Source organism: Pongo abelii, chromosome 9 (genome assembly GCF_028885655.2).
Source record: "Pongo abelii isolate AG06213 chromosome 9, NHGRI_mPonAbe1-v2.0_pri, whole genome shotgun sequence".
Classification (NCBI taxonomy): Eukaryota; Metazoa; Chordata; class Mammalia; order Primates; family Hominidae; genus Pongo; species Pongo abelii.
This window is the reverse complement of record NC_071994.2, coordinates 57,724,905-57,750,529: the sequence shown is the minus strand read 5'-3', so window position 1 is coordinate 57,750,529 and position 25,625 is coordinate 57,724,905. Positions and strand designations below refer to the sequence as shown.

Sequence of the window (25,625 nt, the reverse complement as noted above, 5' to 3'; positions counted from 1 at the left end):
TGCATTATTATTGACATAATTTTATACAAATACATGTACAAATACAAATAATGTACAAATGAATGACCAGGTGTGGCCATTTATTGAGTACTTACTATGGGCAAGGCATGAGTCCAAACTCTTCATGCAGTATTTCAGATGCCTACTGACAGTTCTTCCAGTCTAGAGGGTGACCCTGTCTGTCCTCCTTTCTTTGGGGTAAAGCAGACAGTTTTCTCCCCCAGGATGCTTTGAGTCACTTGGACAGACAGTGACTCAAAGGACATTGGGAATCTGCTCTCAGGAGTCTACCATTCAGTCGATCCTGGCCTGGGCCCAGAACTCAGCATCTCTTCTACTGTCTGAGGGTCTGTTTCTCCATGGACAGAGAAAGAAGTATCCAGAAGTTTCCCTTTACCCCACAGGAGAGGTGATGAGACTGTCTCAGCTGAGGGAGGGTCTCTGGTGCTGTGAAGATACAAGTTCCCAGTGTCCCTTTCCCAAGGGTCTACACCTTAATTGAAGCCCCATCTGCAAATAATTCAAACCCTGAGACCCAACATTGTTGTCTTAAGCTCCTATGGGAGTGAGAAGGGAAGAAGAAAGGCATTGTGAAAATTGTGGTGCCTTTCTACCTCTGCTGTCACTTCTAATGATAGATTTCTTAGAAAATAAAAGAACACTGTGTACTATGATGTGGGAAGGCAGAGACTATAGTTTCATACAGAGTAGTGCTTAATTCCAGTTTCACTATTCACAGGCAGATTTGAGTAACCTTTATCACTTCCTACGTCTCAGTTCTTCATCCATTAAATGAGGGTCACAGTCTCTGACTTACAGGAGCACATCTTGTGAGGCAAAACAACAGCTTGGATGTCAGAAGTTAAAATAAATTACACGGAGTTGGTGCTCAACACATGCTAGAGAATCACCTGGGCCTGATTCTCAGCTCTCTCACTGTAAGATCAGAGATGACATATGAGAACTGTCTTGTGGAGTATTGGGATATACTAGGTACTGAGTCCATCTGACTATTGTTATAATATTTCTAATAAAGATAGATGCTTCTCCCCCAAACTGTTTCCTGACTTCCACTGCTCCATGAGAGGAACACTGTCACAGGATCCACAGGAGGCTGGAATATACATTCTTCTTTATTCCACAGTCCCAGAACCCCAATATTTAGCTGAACACATATTCCCACCCAGTTAAACACTATACAGGCATACATTGGAGATATCGCGGGTTCAGTTCCAGACCAATGCAATAAAGTGAGTCACATGAATTTTTAATATTTCCAGTACATACAGAAGTTATATTTATGCTATATTATAGTCTATTAAGATGCAATAGCATTATTTCTTGAAATAATATATATACCTTAATTGTCAAATACTTTATTGCCAAAAAGTGCTAATGACCATCTGAGCCTTCAGTGAGTCACAATCTTTTTGCTAGTGGACAGTCTTGCCTCAATGTTGATGGCTGCTGACTGATTAGGGTGGCAGTAACTGAAGGTTGCCATGACTGTGGCAATTTCTTAAAATAAGTCAACAATGAAGTTTGCCACATCAATGGACACTTCCTTTCACAAAAGATTTCTCTGTAGCATGTGATGCTATTTGATAGCATTCTACCCACAGTAGAAATTATTTCACATTGGACTCAGTTCTCTCAAACCCTGCTGTTGCTTTATTAAATAAGCTTATATAATATTCTAAATCCTTTGTTGGAATTTTAGTAACGTTCTCAGCATCTTCACCAGGAATAGATTCTATCTTAAGAAACCATTTTCTTTGCACATCCATAAGAAGCAACTTCTCGTTCATTTAAGTTTATTGTGAGATTGCAGCAATTCAGTCACATCTTCAGGATCCACTTCTAATTCTAGTTCTCTTGCTATTTACACCACATCTATAGTTACTTCTTCCACTGAGGTCTTGAACCTCTCAAAGCCATCCATGAAGATTGGAATCAACTTCTTCCGAACTTCCATTAATGTTGATACTTTGGCCTTCTCCCATGAATCATGAATGTTCTTAATGGCATCTAGAATAGTGAATCTTTTCCAGAAGGTTTTCGATTAACTTTGCTCAGCTCCATATGAGAAATCATAATCCATGGCAGCTATAGCCTTTTGAAATGTATTTTTGAAATAATAAGACTTCAAAGCTGAAATTATTCCTTGATCCCTGGATAGCAGAATGGATGCTATGTTAACAGGCAGAAAAACAGCATTAATCTCCTTGTACACCTCCATAAGAGCTTTTGCCAGGTGCATGGTCAATGAGCAATAATATCTCAAAAAGAATATTTTTTTCTGAGGAGTAGGTCTCAACAGTGGGCTTAAAATATTTAGTAAACCATGCTGTAAATGAATGGGCTCTCATCCAGGCTTTGTCATTCCATTTACTGAGCACAAGCAGTAGATGTAGTGTAATCATTAAGGGCCCTAGGATTTTCAGGATGGTAAATGAGCATTGGCATCAACTTCAAGTTACCAGCTATATGAACTCTTCACAAGAGAGTCAGCTCATCCTTTGAAGATTTGAAGCCAGCCATTGAGTCTCCTCTCTAGCTATGAAAGTCCTACATGGCATCTTCTTCCAATAGAATGCTGTTTCATATTCACTGAAAATAAGTTGTTTAGTGTACCCACCTTCATCAGTGATCTTAGCTAGATCTTCTGGATAACCTGTTGCAGCTTCCCCATCAGCACTTGCTGCTTCACCTTGTATTTTTATGTTATGGAGGTGGCTGTTTTCCTTAAACTTCATGAACCAACCTCTACTAGCTTCAAACTTTTCCTCTGCAGCTTCCTCATCTCTCTCAGCCTTCATGGAATTGAAGAGATTTAGGGCATGGCTCTAAATTAGGCTTTGGCTTAAGGGAATGTTGTGGATGATTTGATCTTCTGTCCAGACAATTAGAACTTTCTCCGTATCAGCAATAAGGCTGTTTTGCTTTCTTATCACTTGTGTGTTCACTGGAATAACACTTTTAACTTCCTTCAAAAGCTTTTTCTTTGCATTCACAATTTGGCTGTTTGGTGCAAAAAGCCTATCTTTTAGCTTATCTGGGCTTTCAACATGCCTTCCTCACTAAGCTTAATAGTTTCTAGCTTTTGATTTAAAGTGAGAGATGTGTGACTCTTCCTTTCACTTGAACACTTAGAAGCCATTGTAGGGTTATTAATTGGCCTAATTTTAGTATTGTTGTGTCTCAGGGAATAGGGAGACCCAAAGAGAGAGAGAGAGAGAAAGAGAGAGAGAGAGAGAGAGAGAGAGAGAGATGGGGAAAGGGCCATTCAGTGGAGAAGTCAAAACATATACAACATTTATTGATTGATTAAGTTTGCCATCTAATCTTGGGCACAGTTTGTGGTACCCAAAACAATAGTAACATCACAGATCACTGATCATTGTTTACCATAACAGATACAATAATAATGAAAATGTTTGAAATATTATGAGAATTACCAAACTGTGACACAGAGGCATGAAGTGAGCACATGCTATTGGAAAAATGGCACCAGTGGATTTGCTAGACATAGGGTTGCCACAACCTTTCAATTTGTTAAAAAAAAAACAAAAACTCAATACCTGTGAGGCAAATTAAAACAACGCACAATGAAACAAGGTATGCCACTATTTCTCAGCTTCCCTCATAGCCAAATGTGGATATGTCCCTAAATTTACTGTGTTAAATATCAGCATGTGTCTGGAAGAGAGGGAGCACACTTTCTTCGTCTCCTTATCCATCTGGCTGCTTGAAATTTGGATGTGACGGCTGTAGTTCTAGCAGCCATCTTGTACTATGAGGATAAAAACTGTATTCTAGGGAAATCAGAGGGTAAGCTGGAAGGGGCCAGCTTCCACTTTATGTGGCACAGTATCAGCTCTGCCCACCTCCCAACTTCTTATATAAAAATAAACATCTGTTTATTTAAACAATTGCTATTTTGACTTCCTCTGTCCTATTTAGCAAAAGCAAATCCCAATAGACATAAAGGCTCTGCTTTATAAAAACTTAAAAACTTTGTCTTTCAGGATTTTATCCAAAGGCTATAGTGAGAAAAATGCTTAAAGTCACATGGACAAAGATATTCAATACTCGTATTATTACAAAAGCAAATGGATGCCTATATTTTCACTGAGAAAGGAGAGGTTAGATGTGACACGGTACATCCTAAGTCAGTGGCTTAGAGTTCCGGAGGTGAAGCCTGGGGCTGGACCAGATTCTAAGTCTCACCTCAGCTCCTTAATGTCTCTGTCACTGGAGCGCCTTCTACTTTACCTCTCTGAGCCACAGTTTTCTTATGTACAAAGTAGGCTGATAATAATCATCCAGGTCAATAATGTTGCTATATGGGTAAAATTAAAGAATGTACATAAGGCACTTCACACAGTGTCCAGCTCAGGTTAATCACTGGGTGGAGGCTAGCAATCCTTCTCTCCTCCCCTGCCCCCTCCCCTCTCTCCTCCTCCTAATTTGTTCTTCCCTCCCCACATTATCCTTCTCCTCCAATAGAATACTATACTGGAATTAAAGCTATCTGCACCATGACCACCACAATGAAGGTGATTAAAGGCACATTAGTGGAAATTTAAAATCATATTACATACATATTTATACAGCATGATCTCATAACTATGTAGGAGTCTATTGAAAAAGTTAGGAGAGAAACATGCCAATAGCGTTTATCTCTAAGAGGTGAATTTTAGTAATTTTCCCTTCTTCTTAAAGCCTCTCTGTAATGTCTATGATATGTCCATGAGCATGAAATATTGTTAAAATTTATGATTAAACATGATTTGTCATTCCTCTATTATAAAAAGCTCAGCATCCCTGAGCTATACCAATCCCTGGAGAGGCCAGTTCTGCAGGGCATTTGTGAACAGAAAGCACCTCCCCTGCCAGCTGGCTGACGAAGTCCCCTGGGACTGCCACCGGATGGAGCCTTAAGGGTGGGGCATGTGGCAGGTGGGATTGGAGAGACAGATATCCCTTTAGAGCTACCTGGGACAGTTGCTGCATTCTCTGCCATCCCTCCTGACCATTCCCTTCTAGCATCTTCTCTGACCTGGAGGAAGTGCCCTGAACTTAATGAACACCAGCCAGAGAGTGGAGTTCAATTCTCTATTTGCTGTAAGAAAAATTATTTTCCCTCCCTCCTTAAAAAGAAAGACCCGAAAGAAAGCAATATATCAGACCAATAGCTGCCTATGCTTAATGTGCTGTGTATTTTACAAATCCTCTTAGCAGGAGAACTGTTTGATCTCCCCTCTGGCTGGATCTGTAGCTGTGGAGATGACTGACACTGGCCTGATCCCTGCAGACCAGACTGAGCTCTGCAGAGCAGTGGCCCCTGGGACACAGGACCCCAACAGATGCACAAGTGACGGACCCAGGTGCTGTGGTGTGTTACTCTCCTGCAGAAGGAACAGACCTGCTTGGAACAGAAGACAAGGCAGCTGCAAGAAGCGGCAAGAGGGCCATGGATTGGGCCAGTTAGGTCACTGTGGGTGGAGCAAACACTGGCTGGGGGCTTCCTGTCATAAATAGTTATGCATTTCATTGTCTAAGGACTCAGGATCTCTTGGGTTCTCTGAACTCTTGGCTCACAAGTGACAACACTTTGGCCCATAAATTCTTTTTTCCCCCTAGACCACAAATCATTCTTCTTTGAGCTGCCACTTACTAGTATTTACTACACACTAATGAATATGTGCTCTTTGTTAGGAAAAGCTGATATGCCATTTATTCCTCACACTTCCCAGTAAAGTTGTCCCCGTTTTACAGATAAAGAAACTAAGACACAGAATTAATGCCACACAGATCATTGTAGCTGAGCCAGGGGTGAAGCCTATATGTGTGTGGTGCAAAACTTGTGATCTAAATGCAGACGTTCTCAATGCAGGTCATGCATCAGAGTCATCTGTGGAGCTTATTAATTATAAGGATACAAAGACCCCACCCCGGGTTTCCTGAGTCTCTGGAAGATGTAATACTGATGTGAAACCTGGTTGAAAACCACTGGATGACCTAGATTCCTGAATACTTGCCCTGCATAGCCTGCCCTACAGGAGGAAGGTTGCTGAGTGTAGAATGAGAGCCTGCATTGCTGGTCTTTGGGGCTCTACTAGCCTCCTCTCCCCATTCTGGGTTAGCCTCCAGCAGCTGAGCCCCCGGGCTGTTGTGGTGCTGCAGGCTTCTGATTAGGTCTAAGGCAACTCATTCTTTTCTCTGCCCCTGCTGGGACTGACCTCTGTCCTCAGAGGAAATCCTGATGGGAACAGGTCAGGAACCCCCTGACAGGAAAACTCATTCCTGCTTGAAGCAGGCAGGCCTTAGGGCCTGGGTCTCCAGAGGACCCATGGATAACTTGTGGACTGGACAGTTTGGAGGGGACACTTATCAGCCCCTTAGGTCACGGCATGAACTCAGCTGTCAGCTCAGCCTGTGACAGCTGAGTTCCCTTGGGAAAGCTCTTTTCATTTATGTATTTTTTCTTTCCTTATCTCACATTGGCGGTTTCCTTCATTCAATTCAGCATGCAAGCACCAGGCTCTCCATTAGGAACAGGACATCCAGAAATGAAGTAGTCCCTGCCCCTGCCGTCAGATGCACAGACTCTAGTGGGAGTGACAGGCTATAAACAGATCACTGTATGTGGTGTGTTTCCTGCAATGAGAGAGGGAAGCAAACCTGGCTGTGAGCAGAGAGAGCCCTCAATTAAGCCTGGTAAAGGGAAAGCTGCCCAGAGGTGGTGACACTGGCTGGTGACATACAGCTTACTTAATACATTGCCTAACACCTCTAGGTTGCAGAACTTACAGAAAATACTGAGAAATGAGCTGTCATTCATTTATTCTGTTATCCATCCATTCATTCAGCAAGCATTTATTGAGCATCTCCTGTGTTCCAGGATTTATTCTAGGCACAGGTATATCTGCTTTCATAAAGCCTAAATGCATGGATGAGAGAGACAATATAAACAAAAAAATTATATATATCTAACTTTATATTACATGTAAATATACATGTTTTTATTTGTAATTTTATATATCATATATAGTAATAAAACTTATAGAGAAAAATAAATCAGAGAAGAACAGATTGCTAAGGGAGAACAAGTAGCAGATGTTGCTGTCCTCTTCTCTGATAAGGTGATGTTTAAGCAGGTGTGGGGGTCAGTGAGAGCAGGAGACGAGATGGGGAAAGAGGACAGAGGATGCGGGGGCAAGTCTAAGGGAGGCTAATGTTGGATTTGGGGATCACATCATCCCACCTCCCATCTGACACAGTGGGTACAACTGAGGCCCAAAGAGGGCAGGAGGCTCCCAGAAAGGAAGAAGCAGAAAAGTAGGCATCTCTCTATAAACTAGGGGTAGAGAGAGTGAAAATGGGGGCTCTAGCATTGGGTGAGATTCAGAGTCACAGAGTGACATTTTTCTCAAGATATTTTTCTCTGATTAAAAAAGCCTCCCCAAAGATTGCAAAATTTGTATGTAATGATTAGTTATCTGTTGCTTTGTAATAAATTACCCTCAAAACTTCATGGCTTAAAACAATGAACATTTATTATCTCACGTTTCTTTGGGTCAGGAATCCAGGAGCAGATTAGCTGGGTGGTGCCAGCTTAAGGTCTCTCATAAGGTTGCAGTCAAGATGTTCACTGGGGCTGCATTCATCTGGAGGCTTGACTGGGGCTGGAGGACCTGTTTCTAAGATGATTTACCCACATGCCTGACAAGTTAGTGCTGATTGCAAGAGAAGGCCTCAGTTCCTTGTCAGGGCTGCTTGAGTATGCTAACAACATGGTAGCTGACTTCCCCCAAAGCAAGTGCTTCAAGAAAGAACAAGGCAGATGCCCCACTGTATGTTATGATCTAGCTGCCGAAGTCACACATCAGGTCGGCAGCATCCTGTTTGTTACACAGGTTAGTCCTGTTCAGGGTGAACAATGCTACACGAGGGCCTGAATATTAGGTGGCAAGGATCATTGAGGACTATCTTAGAGGCTGGCTACCATAATGCTATCGAATGAACAAGCTATTTTAAAATGACATGAAATCAGCATTATTCCAAAAAGTTTACAATGTGATCACTAATATACAAAAAACAAAAACAAAAACAAAACAAAACAAACAAAAACAGTTTTCTTGACTATTTTTGCTTAAGGCCAGGTTGGCTCCCAATGACAAAGGAATGGCATTGAGTTCATTGAGACCTGGGGTTACCCTGGACTTTTACCATTTGTGTGTGGATATGTTACCTAATCCTATGCCTTGGATCCCTCATCTGTCAAGTGGAGAGTACAATAGCCACCATCCCGTTTGCTCTTAGAATTAAAGATAGTACCCATCCCAGCAGGTACCCTTTCCAAAGCACAGAACTTAAGGGGTTGAATCCTGGTGTTACCACATATTGGCTGTTTTACTTTGAGCAAGTTTCTCCACCTCTCTGCGCGTCTCTTTCTACTTCTGTAAAGTGGCAATAATGACAGTCTCTGCCTCACAGGTTGTTATGAGGATTGAATGAGTTAATTTTTGGAAAGTGCTTAGACTCTGCCCAGAACATTGTTAGTGTCGTATAAGAATTTGTGAAGTAGGCTGGGCGCGGTGGCTCTTGCCTGTAATCCCAGCACTTTGGGAGGCCGAGGTGGGCGGATCACGAGGTCAGGAGATCGAGACCATCCTGGCTAACACGGTGAAACCCCGTCTCCACTAAAAATACAAAAAATTAGCCGGGCGTGGTGGCGGGCGCCTGTAGTCCCAGCTACTAGGGAGGCTGAGGCAGGAGAATGGCGAGAACCTGGGAGGCAGAGCTTGCAGTGAGCCGAGATTATGCCACCAAACTCCAGCCTGGGAGACAGCAAGACTCCGTCTCAAAAAAAAAAGAATTTGTAAAGTTGAAGTAAAACATAGTCTGGTATATAGTAGGTGCTCAGTAACGGGTGGCTTTCTCTCCCCTTCATCTGGGATTTGGCCCCTTGACAGAGATAGAAGATGCCAGAACATGATGGAAGAAGTGGTTAATTCCCCTGGTGAGTGGGAGTCTTTAGAATGTGAGTGTGGGAGCCTCCTTAGAGTGGTCTAGTGTGTGTTTGCTATCCCTTGGCTTTTCATAGCCTCACATTACCCAGGCTCTCTTCCTATTTTTAGTATATTGTCCCCACTCTTCCATGGTTACACAAACAGCTGCAGGCCTTGGCCTCAGGGTCCACATGGTTCTGAGCTTTCAGGAATCATTAATCATGAGGTGGGAGTGAATAAATTTTGCTAACCTACAGGTGAGCCCGCCACCTGAATTTATGACCCTAAAGCCACGATAGAAAATGGAATTCCCTTTTGGAATGTCTCAGTTAGCCCATCTCTGTGCTTCCAAGCACACATCGACTAGCAGAAAGTCCTCTGCTCCATCACCGTGCTAAGTCAGGGATTGCCAGGTTTGGGAATGCAAAATATTAAAAGTGGCTTGGAACAGCAGACTCTAAGAAGAAAGGTGCTTATTGCTTGCAGATTCTGAGCCAGACACTATCAGAGCTCATTTTGTGCTCACAGTAATTCTGAGGTCGTTTTGTCGTCATCCTAATTTCACACATAAGGAAACTGATGCACTGAGAAGTTAAGTGACTTGCACAAGGACATGCACTTAGGAAGTGATAGAGTCAGGATTCAGACACAGCAGCCTGGCTCCAAACTCCAGGCTCCGAGCACTCTGCATGCTGCCCTGATGGCTCCAGTCTCTCTGGGCTATCCCTATTCACCATGTGGCTCCACCAGAGAAGAGGACAACAGATCTAGGCAGCACCCCCTGATCTTATTACACAGGGGCCACTGATGTGGTCAAATCATTCTATTTCTCCCTGCCTTGGTGTCCTCATCTACCACACCAGGAGTTTGGTCCCCAAAAGGGGGAGGGCACGGTCTTTAGAAAATTGGCAGACTTAGGTTTGAATTGTGGCTTTTTTGGCCAGGTCTCCTGAGGAAACTCTCTGAGCCTCAGTATGCTTTTCTTGAACAGAAGATGATTAAGGCATCTCTGGAAAGGTGCAGTTAGAACTCAGAAGAAAATATACAAATTAAGTGTTGACATACAGAAGGTATTCAATAAATGTTTTCTTCCTTTTCCCATCCACCCCCATAACTATCTTGTAACTTCATTTTTTAAAACTCACAAATCCATTTGTTTATTGAACAAACATTTATTCCTACCTGTTCATTCCCATATTTTATTCTGTTACATTCTTTCATCTATCCATCTGCCTGCCCATCTATCCATCTGTTCACTCATCCACATATTTACTTACTCAAATATTTATTGAGCTACTATTGTCTGCTGTGTTCCAAAGATGGAAAGCTAAGGTCCTTGCTCTGAAGTAGATTCTTCTCAAGAATCTGGGTTCGGCATGTGCTGTTGGGTGTCACATCATAATGAGAGGTACAAAGCTTTGTTCAGCCAGGTTTAATTCACTAGGTTGACAACTCTGTTATAAGCTTTTCTCCCAAGGTTTTTTCTCACTGAGTAGCAAAGTACTATGGTTAAATTGTTAGTTTAAACTTCTCACCATGTTCAAGTCTGTGTTGTTGAAATTAAGTCCACAGTCAACATCTGTCTATAGCTCATTCATTTTATGCAAGCCATACAGCCTAGCCAACCTGTTCATACGACCTCTGGGCTGTTATATTTCTTAAAAGGCAGAGCCAGTACACCAGGCAGGCACAGCTGCCTTTGCCACCTGTGTGGGCTGATTTGCCCTGAAATTCTAACCTCATCTAATTGGCCTAAATGGTGAGCAATTAATGACGTGGAACCTCTTTGAAGGCACTATAAATAAAAGGCCAGGAACCTAAGACTGAAGTGAACCAGAGGTTACAGTAATGATGATAAATTGTTCCTGCTAGAGGGTTGTTGTTGTTGTTGTTGTAGTTGTTTTTAAAGGAGTTACTTAGCATCTCCTAACCATGCTGACCCCACACAGGGGTCAAGGTGGGAAAGGGCAGGGATTCTGTTTGCAGTTGGTGAAATCTGACAGATACTCAAAGGGAGAAATGTTGTGAGTCGTTTCTAAGGAGAGGTGAACAGTGCCTGGCACAGGCACTTAAATATGTGTTGAGTCAGTGAAGGAATGCTTTCCAGAGTGTAGCAGAATGAATCTGGGGTTTGGAATGAGATAGATGTATCTTTGTATCTTGAACTTGGGCATGTAGACAGCTTAACCTTGCTCAGCCTTGGTTTCCCTGTCTATTAAATAGGGATAAGCATAACACTCATCTTTCAGGGTTTATTGTGTAGAGTAAATGTGATAATATAAGGTTCACAGCTATATGCTCAGTGCCTGGCCCAGGCCTGGCAGGTTATAGGAGCACATCAAATGTTGCTCTTTTGCCCCTTAGGCACTCATCTCAGACACTCTATTAGAATACAAATTCCCTGCATAGGGTAGATTATGTTTATCTCCTATCCCTTAGATGAGTTCCTAGCATACAGTAGGCCCTTAATAAATTTTAAATAAAGCAAATTTCCTTTGCTTTTCTCTGCAGTAAATTGACTCTATCAGTGGCCCTGATTCTATATATATACACACACACACACAACCACACACACACACACATACACGCACACACACACACATCCTCTCCATGCCCTTTTGCCACATCACTTTGCATTTTCTTTCACTACAGAACCACTTGGTTCTGAGTCTGGCCAAGTGACATGTCTTAGCCAATGGTATTTTAGGAGATATGTCATATGCAGAGGCTTACAAAGACCTTGGCACATTTCCACTGTTGCTCCTATTCCATGGCCATGAGAAGCTCCTCAGGCTGGTCTGATGGAGGTTGAGAGGCATGTGGAGAAGGGACCAGTCATCCAACAGCCAGTTGACCATGTCATAAGAGTGAGCTGAGCCACAGCCAGCAGTGTCCAGCCACACCCACCCAAGATCACAGAGCTACAGACTCAAAAGTGAAATAAATGCTTCTTGTTTTTAGATACAGACTTTCAGGGTAGTTTGTTACATACCGTTAGTGTGGCAGTAAAAAGCTGATACACCCATTCCCATCCCCAGTTACTATCCAGGATAGAGCTTGAAAAGGTCCTGAAGAAATGATGAAGCACATCTTGTATTTTTTTTAAATTTACTTTTATCACCTCTGAAAAATATTTGGTCAGGAGGAAGATGGTATTAGTTGCTTAAATTACTTTTAAGCATTATGAACTAGAAAATTCCAGCCATCCCTCATGGGCTATCCCTTGAACAGAGTATAACTGACCGAAATAACAATACTAATGATATTAAAATCTTATCTCTGCAATGCACTTTAAGACTTATAAAACTTTCAGATGCTTTATCTAATTTGCTCTGATTCCCTGAGGAATGCTAGTTCTGATGGGTAAGGTTGCTCAGGCTGGGTCACACAGCTAGTGAGTGGCAAAGATCTTTTGATACAAAGTATACTAGTTTTCAATGGCTGCTGTAATAAATTACTACAAACACAGTGGCTTCAATCAACACAAACATTATTTTACACTTTCATAGGTTAGAAGTGTAACAGGGTCTCACTGGGATAAAATCAAGGCATCGGAAGGGCTACGTTTCTTTCTGGGTGCTCTGGGGGCAAAATCTGTTTCCTTGACATTTCCAACTCCTAGGGGGTGCCCACATTCCTTTGTTTATGGCTCCTTCTTCCATCTTCAAAGCCAGCAACCTTGCCTCTCTCTGAACATTCATCTATAATCACATCTCTCTCTGACTGTCTACAGTGGGGAAAGTTTCTCCACTTTTATGGATTCGCATGATTAGATTATGCTCACCTGGATAATACACAATATTCTCCCCATCTCAAGGTCCTTAATCTTAATTACATTTGCACAGTCCCTTTTGCATGTAATATATTCACAGGTTCTAGCAACTAGGGTATGGATATCTTTGCAGGACCACTATTTTCTCTATATACATGGAGTCATCGACATTTCTAGTAACTCATCTAATTAGGATTCTGTTGGCTACTGACCTGCCTCCCTTTCTTCTTCTTTTTCTTTCTGGACGATGGTACAGTAGCTATAATTCCACAACTCCACTGGTTGTAAAACCTCAGTGTTTGGCCAAGGAGGAAGAAATGCTAAACACATTCCCAAAAACAGATCTTGAGGCAGAGTTGCCCTTGAGTATGTTGAGCCCAAAACATTTTATATTCCTATAAAATCACTTACTGCTAGCTACAGACATGTTTCTGATTAAAATGGTCCAAAGGGTGTGTTCTTATAGCACATATTGCTTACTCATTTCTCTTAGTGTAAAGATACTAGATACTGTAGGAGAAATGGATTTATTTTATGGTAGGGTAGCAGCAGCAGAAATTACTTCATGCAAATGAAGCTTGGCAGTGTGACTTCATGAATAAGAAATGAGCCAGCGTCTTTTCTTCCCACAGGCAATATTGCGCTCTGGGAAATTAATTGTGGCATTCGTTGGGTGGCCCTGGCTTCTCTGCTGGGTTTTCAGGCAGAGAAAAAGATGCTGCACCCAACTGGATATAAAGCAGTTATATCCTTTTTAGCTTTGCTCTGCGTTGTAAGTGAACAGTCGATGGGTCTCAAGTCTCCTAAAAGCTTCTTGAGACCTTTTAGAAATTACTCATGGTGGAAGCCATATGAGGCACTGAACCACACATAGTGGCCATGAATTCAGATCATCTCTATTAGAAGAGATCTATCTAATAAATGGAAGAGATCTAAGATACCCTAGGTTTTTTTATTGACAATACGCCTCAGTAGTTAAGCACATGGTCTCAGGAACAAACATATCTGGGTTCAAATCCCTGCTCTGCTCCCCTCCAACTATATGACCTTTGGCAAATTACTTAATCATTCTGTGCCTCAGTTTCTCTATTTATAATTTAGAGATTATAATTGCACTTACCTCATAGGGTTGTTCTGAGGATTAAATAAGTAAATCGACGTAAAGCGCTTAGAACAGAGCCAAAGAACTCTACTGACACGAGGCTACAGAAATGCCAGATAATGTTACCTTAGTTAAAATTAAAGGCAGGTACGCTTTGCTGATGACGGCTATAGGTTTTCATAGTGCAATTAAGATGAAGTAGAAAAATGGGGCTAAGAATAAGAAGTCTTGGAGTCCAGCCTCACTTGTTGCCCAGCTATCTAGGCAAGTCATTTACCTCGTTATACCTCTGTTTTCTCGTTTGTTGGATGGGGCAAAGGTTGTTTCAGTTATCTCTTACTGCATAACAAATCACCCCAAAATTTAGTAGTTTAAGATAACATCATTTTATTATAACTTTGTGGGTCAGGAATTCAGGCAGGCTTTCAAGCCATCCCTCCAGCAAAGCAACTTACATATGAGTTGGGACTATTGGCTGGAACACCTACATGCGGCCACATTAAAATGGTGACTTCAGGGTTTGAAGGCCATTGCTCCCAGAACAGCATTTCAAACAGCGGAGAATACAAACTGCCAGCTTCATAAGTCCTGGCTCTGGAAACTGGCAGTGTCCATATTGTGTTAGTTGAAGTAGGCATGGAACCTACCAGAATTCAAGGAGATGGGACCTGGACTTTGCCTCTGGATTGGAAGACTGTCAAGTAATTTTCTTTCTTCAGTTTCCAACATGATTTTGATCTTATGATCATGATGTGTGGACACAAAGTACTGTGTAAACATGGTCCTGATTAAAGTGAGTTATATAATGCCTTTTTGAATAGACCTCTTTTTAGAGTAATTTTGGGTTTACAGTAAGATGGAGCAGAAGTTAACAGAGATTTCCCGCATACTCCTTGCCCCCCATACATACATAGCCTCCTCCATTATCGATATCTATCACCAAAGTAGCACATTTATTATAACTGATTAACCTACATTGGCACATCATAATCACTCAAAGTCCGTAGTTTACATTAGGTCACTCTTGCTGTTGTTCCTTATATGGGTTTGGGCAAATGTATAATGATAAGTATCCACCATTATGGTATCATACATAGCAGTTTCACTGCCCTAAAAGTCCTCTGTGCTCTGCTTATTCGTCTGTCCCTCCTTCCTACTCCCAGGAAACACTGATCTTTTTACTGTCTCCATAGTTTGGCCTTCTCCAGAGTGTCATGTGGCTGGAATCATACAATTTGTAGCTTTTTCAGATTGGCTTCCTTCACTTAGTAATATGTGTCTGAGTTTCCTCCATGTTTTTCATGGCTTGATAGCTCATTTCCTTTTAGTGTTGAACAATATTCCATAGTCTGAACGTACCACAATGGATACACTCACCTACTGAAGGATGTCTTGGTTGCTTACAAGTTCTGGCAATTGTGGATAAAGCTGCAATAAATGTCCATGTACAGGTTTTTGTATGGACATAATTTTCAAGTCTTTGAGGTGAATGTCAAGGAATATAATGGCTGGAAATTAAAAATTTCTGCTCTGTGAAAGACACTGTCAGGAGAATGAAAAGACAAGCTACAGAAGCGGGGAAAATAATTGCAAAAGACAATTTGATTGAGGACTGTTACCCAAAATATACAAAGAACTCTTAAAACTCAGCAATAAGGAAACAAACAACCTGATTAAAAAGTGGGCCAAAGACCTTAACAGACACCTCACCAAGATACACGGATGGCAAATACACATATAAAAAGATATTCCACATCATATGTCATCAGGCAAATGCAAATTAAAATGACAGTGAGACACCACTATACATCTATTATAATGGCCAAAATCCAGAACTCTGAGAACACGAAATGCTGGTGAGGACGTGGAGAAACAGGAACTCTCATTCATTGCTGGTGGAAATGCAAAATGAAATGTCCACTTGGGAAGATAGTTTGGCAGTTTGGTACAAAACTAAACATGCTTCTGCCATGTGATCCTTGTAGTATCTTTTTCAAAGATCTCTTATAGGCTCATGATGGTGACACTAAGATCTTTCAAGGCTTCAATCCTACTGTCATAGAAATCTGGAGTTTCCAATCTGTCAAAGACTCCAAGCCTGATGGAGGAGGGAAACTTAATCCTTTATTCATGTCAGAGTTATGTAAAAATGGAATGTGCTTCTTTGGAGAGGGAGGGAGGTTCCTGTTAGGAGACATATTCAAGTCCAAGCTGAGTGACCACTCTTGAGGATTTTCAGAGCAGCCTAATGTGAAAGGTGGAGCTATCCTATCTGAGAGGTATGCTTCAGATAGGATACGAGTCTCTGATTTCTGGGGAAGGTCTCTAGGTCTTGTTTACCCTTCCAAAGTGCTGGAAATGAGGACAGTTTATAGTAACCAACAGTGCTTTCTGACCCAATCAAATGGGGTCTGGGGCTGAAGCAAAGCCTGCCTTTAGAGATAGCCCCTCCTCCTGGCATGTAAGGCAGAAAAAAGTAATTCACATTTTTGAGCAGTTTCTGTGTGTGGGCCCTATGCTAAGCATGTTATTTGTAAACCTGGTCCCAATTCGATCCTCACATCTGCCTTGAAACATAGTGTTATTCCTCTAATTTTCAGATGAGGAACCTCAGGCACAGAGAGATTAAATGACTTGTCCATGGTCCACAGATAGAAAGTGATGGAGTTCGAGATTGAAACTCAGGCCTGTTGGAGTCCAAAACTTAGCCTCTTCCCATCTCCCCATTCTCTCACCCCTCGGTGGAATATACTGTGCTAGCTGCGCTTCTGTCTGTCACAAATGGCAAAAGCATAATTAGAATAGGATTAGGCCACAAGGGACGTTTAATGGAGGTTAATGTGTGAGCACACACAGCAACTGAACCTTGGGGAGGGTGGAAGAGCAGTTGAGCTTTGGAATGCAGAAAGCCACATACCTGAGACTGCCATTAGGACATTCTCTGTAGCTCCTGCCTCTGTTTCTCTCTGCATATTGGTAGAATTCTTCTCTCACGCTGCAGATTGACATTACCCACATAACCGAAAGGATGGCCACTTACCACTCCCAGGATTTCTTACTTAGAGCAGTAGACACTGGGTATGTGGTTTTGGAGAAAGTATGTAGAAAGAAGAGGAGACGGAATCACATAGTCCTGAGTTTAAAAATCCCAAGAGAGGGAAAGATTCATTGGTTCAACTTGGGCCAGGTGTCACTAATGAACAATTAACCATGCCTTAAAGTGGGGTGGGGTTGGGTCATACAGATGGAATGGGGAGAGAAAGAAGAAGGAAGGCCTGTGCTGGCCAGCAAGCTAGAATGGCCACTGCATCCCTCAGGTGGGGGCCATTCCTACAGCAGTGGGAGAGCAGAGAACCACAAATCACATTTACAGCAAAGCAGGTGGCCGATTTTCACATGTAGCCTAAATGAAGTTCCACCACACTCTGGGCTGAGTGGGAAGGCTGCCCTTCCTACATGTATGTTAGGCTAGCTTCTCTAGAAGATAGAGGCTGGGGCAAAAATTAAAAATGAGATGTTTCATTTGGAAGATGCAAATCCATGGCAGCAAAGGTGAGACACAAGGAAGTGAGGCAAAGAAGGATGCAAAGCCACAGTAAGTGGTGTGTTTCCTTGGTGGCTATTATGTCACAAACAGCCATGGAGACACCCAGAAGTTCACTACACAAGAGCTCTCAGCATGACATGTGGAACTCGGCTGGATGAGCTGCAAGGCAGACTATCATGAAGCAGTCCATGGAGAGAGGAAGAAGGAATGTATGTGTCCTGCTCCCTCAACTCCTATTTTCCACGGGTCAAAGTTTTCCTAGTGGGAGTTAACTCTTCTGCACTTCAGGATTGTATCACCCAGTCCTGATGACAGCCTTTCAGGAGACCCATTCCCACCCCATGCTGGAGAGTGTTTTCATCCAAGTCTGGAAGAGGTAAGAGGAGCCAGAAACTATAGGCATGGGGCTAGGAAGGGCCCATACTCCAGGACTTGTAGCTGATCTGCCCCAAATGGCAGAACTGCCTGAGCTCAAGTCAGGCAGGGCAGCAGCCTAGGCAGAGTGAGTGGCAGAATGTTCTGGATGCAGGTGGCATCAAGAGCCTTTGAGAAGGCTCATCAGATTTGTGTTTGATGCACTGTGTGACCTTGGACAAGTCACTGAATCTCTCTGAGCCTCAATGTCCTCAGCTGTGAAATGGGGCTCATTGTACCTATCTATCTCCCAGATCAGAAATAATATTTGTCCCAGTTGAGTGTTGTGCCTGGCATCTAGCAAGCACTCAATACAGAGGAGCCATATTTGTAGAGTTAGGAGTTCTGACTCAGTTCTGGTGGCATTAGCATAGCTGGATTTCCTGAGGAAAGCCCGTTGAGTTTTGGTCAGGTAGAGCTCTTGAGCTAGAGTGGGGGGTGCCTTGGCAGCTCTGAAAGGAAGGAGAAAAGAAAGAGAAAATGCCACCCAGAAAGGAACTTCACAGTATCTGTCCATTGCTTTGTCCTCACACAAAACTGGCTATATAATTTGAGGGGCTCACTGATAAATGGATATGTGGAGCCCCTTGTTCAAAAATCATTAAGAATTTCAAGATGGTGCCAGCAGAGTATTGAACCAAGCACAGGGCCCTCCTGAGCATGAGGCCCTGTGTGACTGCAGAGGTCACACACCCATAATGCCTGCCCTCCACTTACACATTGCCAGAGTGCAGTATGTGGCGCCAGAGCTTGGCAATGTTCTATTCTCCCCAGCAACCTCTCTCCCTACCTGTGCCTGGCTTGATGGGGTCTTGGAAACATCCAAGGAGGGAAAGGGATGTTGGAGCTGATTGAAAATACCTCTACCTGAACTTCAAGTGGTGTCATGAAGAAGTACATACATAGTATAGCAGTTAAGTGCAAATTTGGAAGGTGTATGCATGTATAAAGTTGCTGTTGACATGGTTCTAGTAGTTACAGGAGTGTTGCCATGGTGATTGGCAAGGCCAGCTGTTGTTTCATTTCCCCCAAAGAATTGTATGGTAATAATAGACCTTTGGAGAGTCCTCCTGGGACAAGGAATGATGTTAAAAATCTGCCAATTAATGAACAGGTAGTATAAACTGACTTCATCCTCATTTGTTGTAATTAACAGGATTTTACAGGCTTTTGATGAGAAGTGGCTAATTTGGTATAGAAATGTGGAGGGTGGACTACTTTTGGAGCCTGGGTTTGAATCTGCACTGTGTCACTAAATAGCTGCATCACTTAATTCCTCTGAGCCTGTCTCCTTATTTAGAAAATGGGGATCATTAAACCAAAGTTGGAGGAACATTGAAAATAAAGGATGTGAAATGCTTAGCTCAGTTTCTGGAGCATTATAGATAGACATTACGTGGTTTCTATGATGCTGATGATATTAATGAAATCATCATCATTATAATCATCATAAAGCTTCCATTTATTGAAGGCTTCCACCTATATGTCCCTATGTTGTGTACATTATCTCATTTAATCTTTATAACAACCCTATCAGTGAGTCCATTGTTATCCTCAAGTTATAGATCAGGACACAGAGGTTAAGAGATTTGCCTGAGGTCACACAGCTAGTAAATGACAATGTCAGGATTCAAATTCAGGCAGTCTAACTCCGGAGCCCAGGCTTTTAACCCTTATACACAGTGCCCCTGGGATGAGGATTAATAAATACATGAAGCCTAAGAGACATGCATTTCTGGATTTCAGTTGGCTCTGAAAGATTGGTCCTTGATGAAATGGAAAGTATGTTTCCTTTTATAGCAAGGGCAGTGGTGGGGTGGGATGAAGGAGGGAGATTGTTTTAATAAGCACGTGCTGATGGGGGCTACTCTGTGGACCAGCCTTGCTCTGTCTCAGGGGTTCAGCCTTCTCTTCCTGAGGCTGTCCTACTGATTCCTCTGGAGTTGCAGCAACTCCTACCCTGACCTGATCCATGGGTCAGAATCAGGGTCAGGATGAGTCAAGGCTGACTCATTGACTATCCACTCTAATGGCCTTTCCTCCGCAGGGCTCTGTGGATGCTGACCTTTGTCCTCTTCCAAACTAAAGAAAAACAAATAAGCATACAAGCACAAAACCAGCCCCTTGGACTTCTTGCTAATCCTATTTGGTTATTTAAGTGTGGCAGGTACCTTCTCTCCTCAGGGCCTTTGCATATGTTTCTACTCCCTCCTCCTGGGCTTCTCTTGGCAGTTCTCATTCTCAGTCCCATTTACTGTTGGGCGAGTTCCTAATCACCCTTCATATCTGCATGTAAATGTTACTTCTTCAGGGAAGCCTTCCCTGATTATCCTCCACTCCAGTCTCTAAGTTCCCCGTCATGTACTCCTATAGCCACCTGTCTGCCTTTTGTATCACTTAATCAGAATTTTAATTAAATGATTATGAGTATAATAATTTAAGATTTATCTCTCTCAATAAATGTTTTATTCACTATTGAATCCCCAAATGCCTATAACAATGGCTGACTCTGAATTTGTTAAATAAATGAACTAGCAAGTAAAACCTCCAAAATCTCACCATCTGCCCTGGGGGAAAAGCTTATGCTTTGCAAGGTGAGCCCTTCATAACTTTCCTAGCTTCCTTAATATTGTGGTCCTACTAAGTGTTCAGGAGAAAGCAAACAAAACAAAATTATTACATAACTGGGTAGTTAGAGAAGGAAGAGCAGAAAGTAAAATTATTAAGCATCTACTACATTTCAGGGCTTGTGTTTCTCATTGTATCCTCAAATACCCTGCAATACAGAAGAAATTATTTGCATATGACAAATGAGGAAAAAAAAAGAAAAAGGACAGAGCATTAGGACATGTCAGTCCCTTACTCTGGAATTCAGTGTCTTCTTCTGTAAAACGGGGTTGAGGATGAGTGAGCGAGGCAACCCTTAAGGTCTGTGCCAACTAACTCACTTTCCTTTGGAGGTTTCTTCCCCTATTGTTTATTAGTGTGTGTGTGTGTGTGTGTGTGCACACATGCAAGTGCACAAAGTCATCTTGGACAGGAACTATGTCATTAGCATGAGTGCTGGGGCATCAAACCCTCAAAGGAGGCACCTTGGGTAATTACAATATGGAGTTTGAGCAGGGGTGTGTGTGTCCTGTGCACCCTGGGAAGGCTGGAATGTCTTGCTCAGCTTTTACTCTATTCCATAGAAAGGATTATAAAGGGATTAGATGCAAATGCACTTAAGATTTGGCTGATTTGGGCTTGTATTCCCCCCCTGATGGTTGGGATATTTATTCAACCCGATACTGCAAGATGCTTTTCCTAGGTGAGAGCAGGCACTGCGATAAATGATAATGCAATCAGCAGCAGCAGGCAAGATGGGAAGATAATTGTTTGCCCCACCTTCTCTTTGCTGGTTCTTTAGATTTCATCAATGTTTCTCCCCTAAAGCCTTAGAATCACTGCCCCTAAAACTCTAAGGAGAAAACGAAATTTTATTCTAATGCACTGGGCAGTTGAGCCCCTGACATTTGCTAGAATTGCTTTAATCTTGCCCAAAACATCCAACTGAAAAGAAATAGGAGAAAAAAAATGTTATGAGCTGGGTTTAGCAGGCAGGGACCCACCTTCAAGAATGGGTCTGAGGCCTTTTCTCATTCCTGGGGTCATTCTTTTACTGGGCATTAGCATTTTTCCAGGAGGATCTATCAAATGTTTCAATTCTTTGACTTTTGCAGGTGCAAACAGACGGTTAGATGAGATTGGAAAACTAGAAGCTGTTATGGAAGTTGGAGAAATACCAGAAGAACCTTTTAAATGGAAAACAGGGACCAAGAGAGATTATATAGAGGAGAACGTGAGAGGAAGAAACACAGGAGTGGTTGTGGATCTGTGAGAGGATGAGGGAAACTGTCTTAGGAGATCCAGTGATAAATCCATAGCTCTCTGTTCTAAGCACATTAAGTGTGTGAACTCATTAACCCTCACAGTTACACTATGAGTTTGGTACTATTTTTATGTCTGTTTTAAACATGAGGAAACTGGGGTCCAGAGAGGTTGTGGATGCTGTCCTGAAACCTGCATGAGAGCCAGTGCTCCGTACTGATTTGTTGTCTCCTTCTTTGATAACAGCAGTAATCATTACAATCATGACAGCACTAATCACAGTGGCTGCAATTCATTGTTTATCTTTAGCCAGGCTCCGTGCTGAGCCCTTATGTCGGGCAATCCTAGCAGATACCTCACAAGGGTGTAAATATTTTTATTCCAAATTGTACAGGTGAGGAAACAGGTGAGAGGAGGTTAATTACGTTGGCAGAGATGGCACAACAGAGCCGCGCTTAACCCAGGACTGCCCCAGCCCGAAGTCCATTGGTCATTTCATGGTGCCCTGTGTGTTGTGGCAGGGCCAGCACTTTTTGGGCGACAGCTTACCCAGCCCAGGGCTGATCATTTTGTTTTTTTCATCTAGGGACACTTGGAAAGTAGTCAGCTCTTCTCTTCTTGCTTCTCATGGCTGGGTCTCTTGAGTTATCCTTGGCAGCTGTGTAGTAGGCGCACAGACCAACAAGCACAGAGGAATAGAGGCAAGGAAGGGGAGGACTTAGAGTTACGAGATTTTTACTTTTATTTGTAAGCTCAAAAAGGGCTGAAATTACACGATATTTATTTGCATACAGCTTTGTGATGTACAATGTGCGTTCACATGCTCTATCTTTTTTGATCCCCCACGTAAGGCTGTGAGATAGACTTGATTTATTAGTCTTGGTTTTAGGCTGAGGAATAAGTCCAGGAGGTTCATGTGACTCATCAGGATCGCACAGCCAGAAAATAGCAAAGTCTGTACCTGACTCCAAGTCAGTAGGTTTTGTCAGTCTGTGTTGTTGTTGGAGAGAACAGTCAGGAGACTCATGGACTAACACAAAAGGAATGGGTGGGAGAGCAGGCAAAGGTTTGGACCTGCCTTGTCATCCCACAGGACAGGTAGCCCCAGTGGCACCATGGCTCTGGCAGGCAGACAAACCCCAGGATGCTTAAACTGGGATCCAGGGAGGCTTATGTGAAATGTCCAAAATAGACCAGTTTATGGAGACAGAGAGTAGATTAGTGGTTGCCTAATGTTGGAGAGGGGTGGGAAGGGGAAAGGGAGTGACTGCTAATGAATACAGAGTTTTCTGGGGTCGGGGGTGATTAACTTTTCTAAGACTGATCATGGTGATGGTTGCACAATTCTTTAAATATGCAAAAAACCATCAAAATTGTAGCAGGGAGGGCTAGTGCATGAGGAACTCTAGGCTGGGAAGCAGGAGCTATTTCCTGCCGGCTTTGTGGTCCGTAAAGCCTCTGGAAGCAGATGCTGTTTACTTCTCACCGAGCAGTAATTGCTGTTCCTCTGCCAGTCTCCATCGCCCTTCTTTCTGTTCTGGCCTGGCAGGTGGTGCTGGAGGGAGAAGCCAGAATGAGAGAACCTCTTGTTGCCCAGGCCTGGGTTCCTGGTGGTGACTCCCTTCAGCCCGCACCGCTGCTGGAACCCTGCCAAGCTCTGCAGCCTCCCCCCAGCCTCAAGCCCTGCGATCTGGCATGGCCACCAGCCTTTCCCTTCTGACCCAGGACACATCAAGCCCAGCCTGAAAAGCAAACGCCTGTCCAAAGACTGCTTGCCAAATAAGAATGGGCATAGCCAGTAACAACACATTCTGGGGGCTGTGGCCAGAATTCTGCACATTGCCCTCTGGGTCCCTGCCTAATGCCTTTTGTACCCCAGCCCAGTCTTTGACATTGCTTTGCATGGACAGGTTCCAAAGGAAATAGATAAACTCTCTGTTTCCCTTCCCATCAGGAAACCACTTCATTCCCTGGAGTGCTCTCTACCTAGGAGGCTCTGTTGGGACCCTGAGGGGTGGAAAGAGGGGAGGGTCTGATCAACTCTGAGAGCTGGGGGCTGCAGGGAGGGTGGCAGTTTGTCTTCAGGGAAAACAGCCTTGTGTGGGCTGTAAAGTGAAACTCATAGCTGGTAGCTTGCTTTCTTGGGAAGATTCTGGGTACAGAGGCTGGGGCTTAATTAGAGACAGAGACTAAAACTGGCCTCCAGGATAGGAGACTGAGCAAGGTGGGCAGTAATGGTAAATGCTCTGAGGTACGAACTACCAATGGCCCATGTGTCTGGGGAGAACCAGAGAGGGAGGCTACATGGCGGGGAGGGAGGCAGAGAAAAAATTAAAAAGGAAGGGTCCCATCCCCTGCTGGTAGGCTAAAACCACAAGGTAACTGTTCTGCATTCACATTTTATTTTAGGATCTTAGAGTGAAAGCTCAATTAACTAGAATGGGGCAAAATGACTAATTGGAATTGCTGAATAACTCGGGACCAGGTGGAAGCTACTTTTCTGTTTCAACCTTTGCCAGGAGAAAAGAAAATGTTTGAAAATACCGTGGTCTCCTTCTCCTTGTCAGTGCTGGAGAGGGTTTCCCAGCAGTGTGTCTTCATACTGACATGCCACACAGCCCTTCACAGGCATGCCTCCAGACTACGCAGATCAGCACGATGTTGCATTTTGCAATAACTGAATACTTGTGCTGTGACACTGGCTTGGATGATGCTGCAAAGAGAGGGATACAACCTGTAAAGAAGTAAAATAGTGAATCCCTTTGATTTTCTTGAGATATATGAGAACTTTGCTTTGGAAATATGTAGGGGAGACCAAGAAGGACGATACGTAACTCTACCTGCACAGAGACCCAGGCTGGGGTGGGGGCAGTGTAGAGGGCTGACTAGAACCTTGTGATTTCTGTGGATGCATTTCTAGACCACACGTGACAAGTGTGATGACTGGGCATTTTTATAGAAAGGGTGAGACTTGCTTCTGCTGCAGCAATGGTGATGTTATTCTTGCTGACTTGTTTGGTGGTGTTTCATGTTTCTTTATCTCTTCCAGTGTGTCATCCACAGTTTTTGCATTCAAAGGGGTGTTATTCTCAACCAGAAAAAGTTGAGACCCACAGGTGTTGAAAAACAAGTAGAATGTGGAATGACCCCAATCTTTGCAGTGGCTATTTGCATGGAAAACTGTAGAGTAGGGCTACTTTGGGAAGCCCGACTGGTTACACAGTCAGATCCCAGGGTGATGGCACCCTGGTGTGGCTGCCACACTCCTTTCATTGTGCATCAGCAGCAGGGCATCTCTATGGAGGGGACAGAGTGGTGTCCTGGGCCAGGGTGTGGCCTCAGGGGATCTGGTGGTGTAGACAGTCATGGGCCCTGCCCCATGAAGCACAGGGATGCTTGGCACACTATGTAAATCTCTCCCTTTTGATGCTCCAATTATTTTCATTTCTTTTGTGGGCCAACTATTATGGGTTGACTTGGATCCTCCAAAAAGCTATGTTGAAGTCCTAAACCCTAATTCCTCAGAATGTGACCTTATTTGGAAATAAAGTCATCACAGATGTAATTAGTTAAAATGAGGTTGTTGGAGTGGAGTGAGCCTTTAATCCAATATGACTGGTATAAGAAAAGGAGACAGACACACACGGGATGTGCAACTCTGTGCAATGAAGAGGCAGAGATTAGAGTGATGCAGCTGTACACAAAGGATGCCAAGGCTTGATGGCCACTACCAGAAGCTAGGAAGATGCGAGGAAGAATTCTACCCTGAGCTGCAGAGGGAGCACGGCCCTGTTCACACCTTGATTCTGGCCTTCTAGCCTCCAGAAATGTGAGACAATAAATGTCTCTTCTTTTAAGCCACCCAGTTTGTGGCAGCCCCAGGAGACAAATATGCCAGTCTCT

The 25,625-nt window shown here is 43.2% G+C and overlaps 1 protein-coding gene and 2 long non-coding RNA genes across 5 annotated transcripts in view; all 3 read left to right on the top strand.

Annotated features, from left to right (window-relative positions):
- The window catches only part of NAV2 (neuron navigator 2), an 882,771-nt gene that overhangs the window by 249,511 nt on the left and 607,635 nt on the right, over positions 1-25,625 (top strand). The gene's annotated exons all lie outside the window — the stretch shown is intronic.
- Positions 1-25,625, top strand: part of LOC129048915 (uncharacterized) — a 96,963-nt gene that overhangs the window by 36,741 nt on the left and 34,597 nt on the right. The gene's annotated exons all lie outside the window — the stretch shown is intronic.
- On the top strand, positions 16,177-21,794 carry LOC129048914 (uncharacterized). The gene is made up of 2 exons (XR_008511598.1): positions 16,177-17,814; positions 21,575-21,794. It is a non-coding gene; the product is annotated as an uncharacterized LOC129048914 (long non-coding RNA).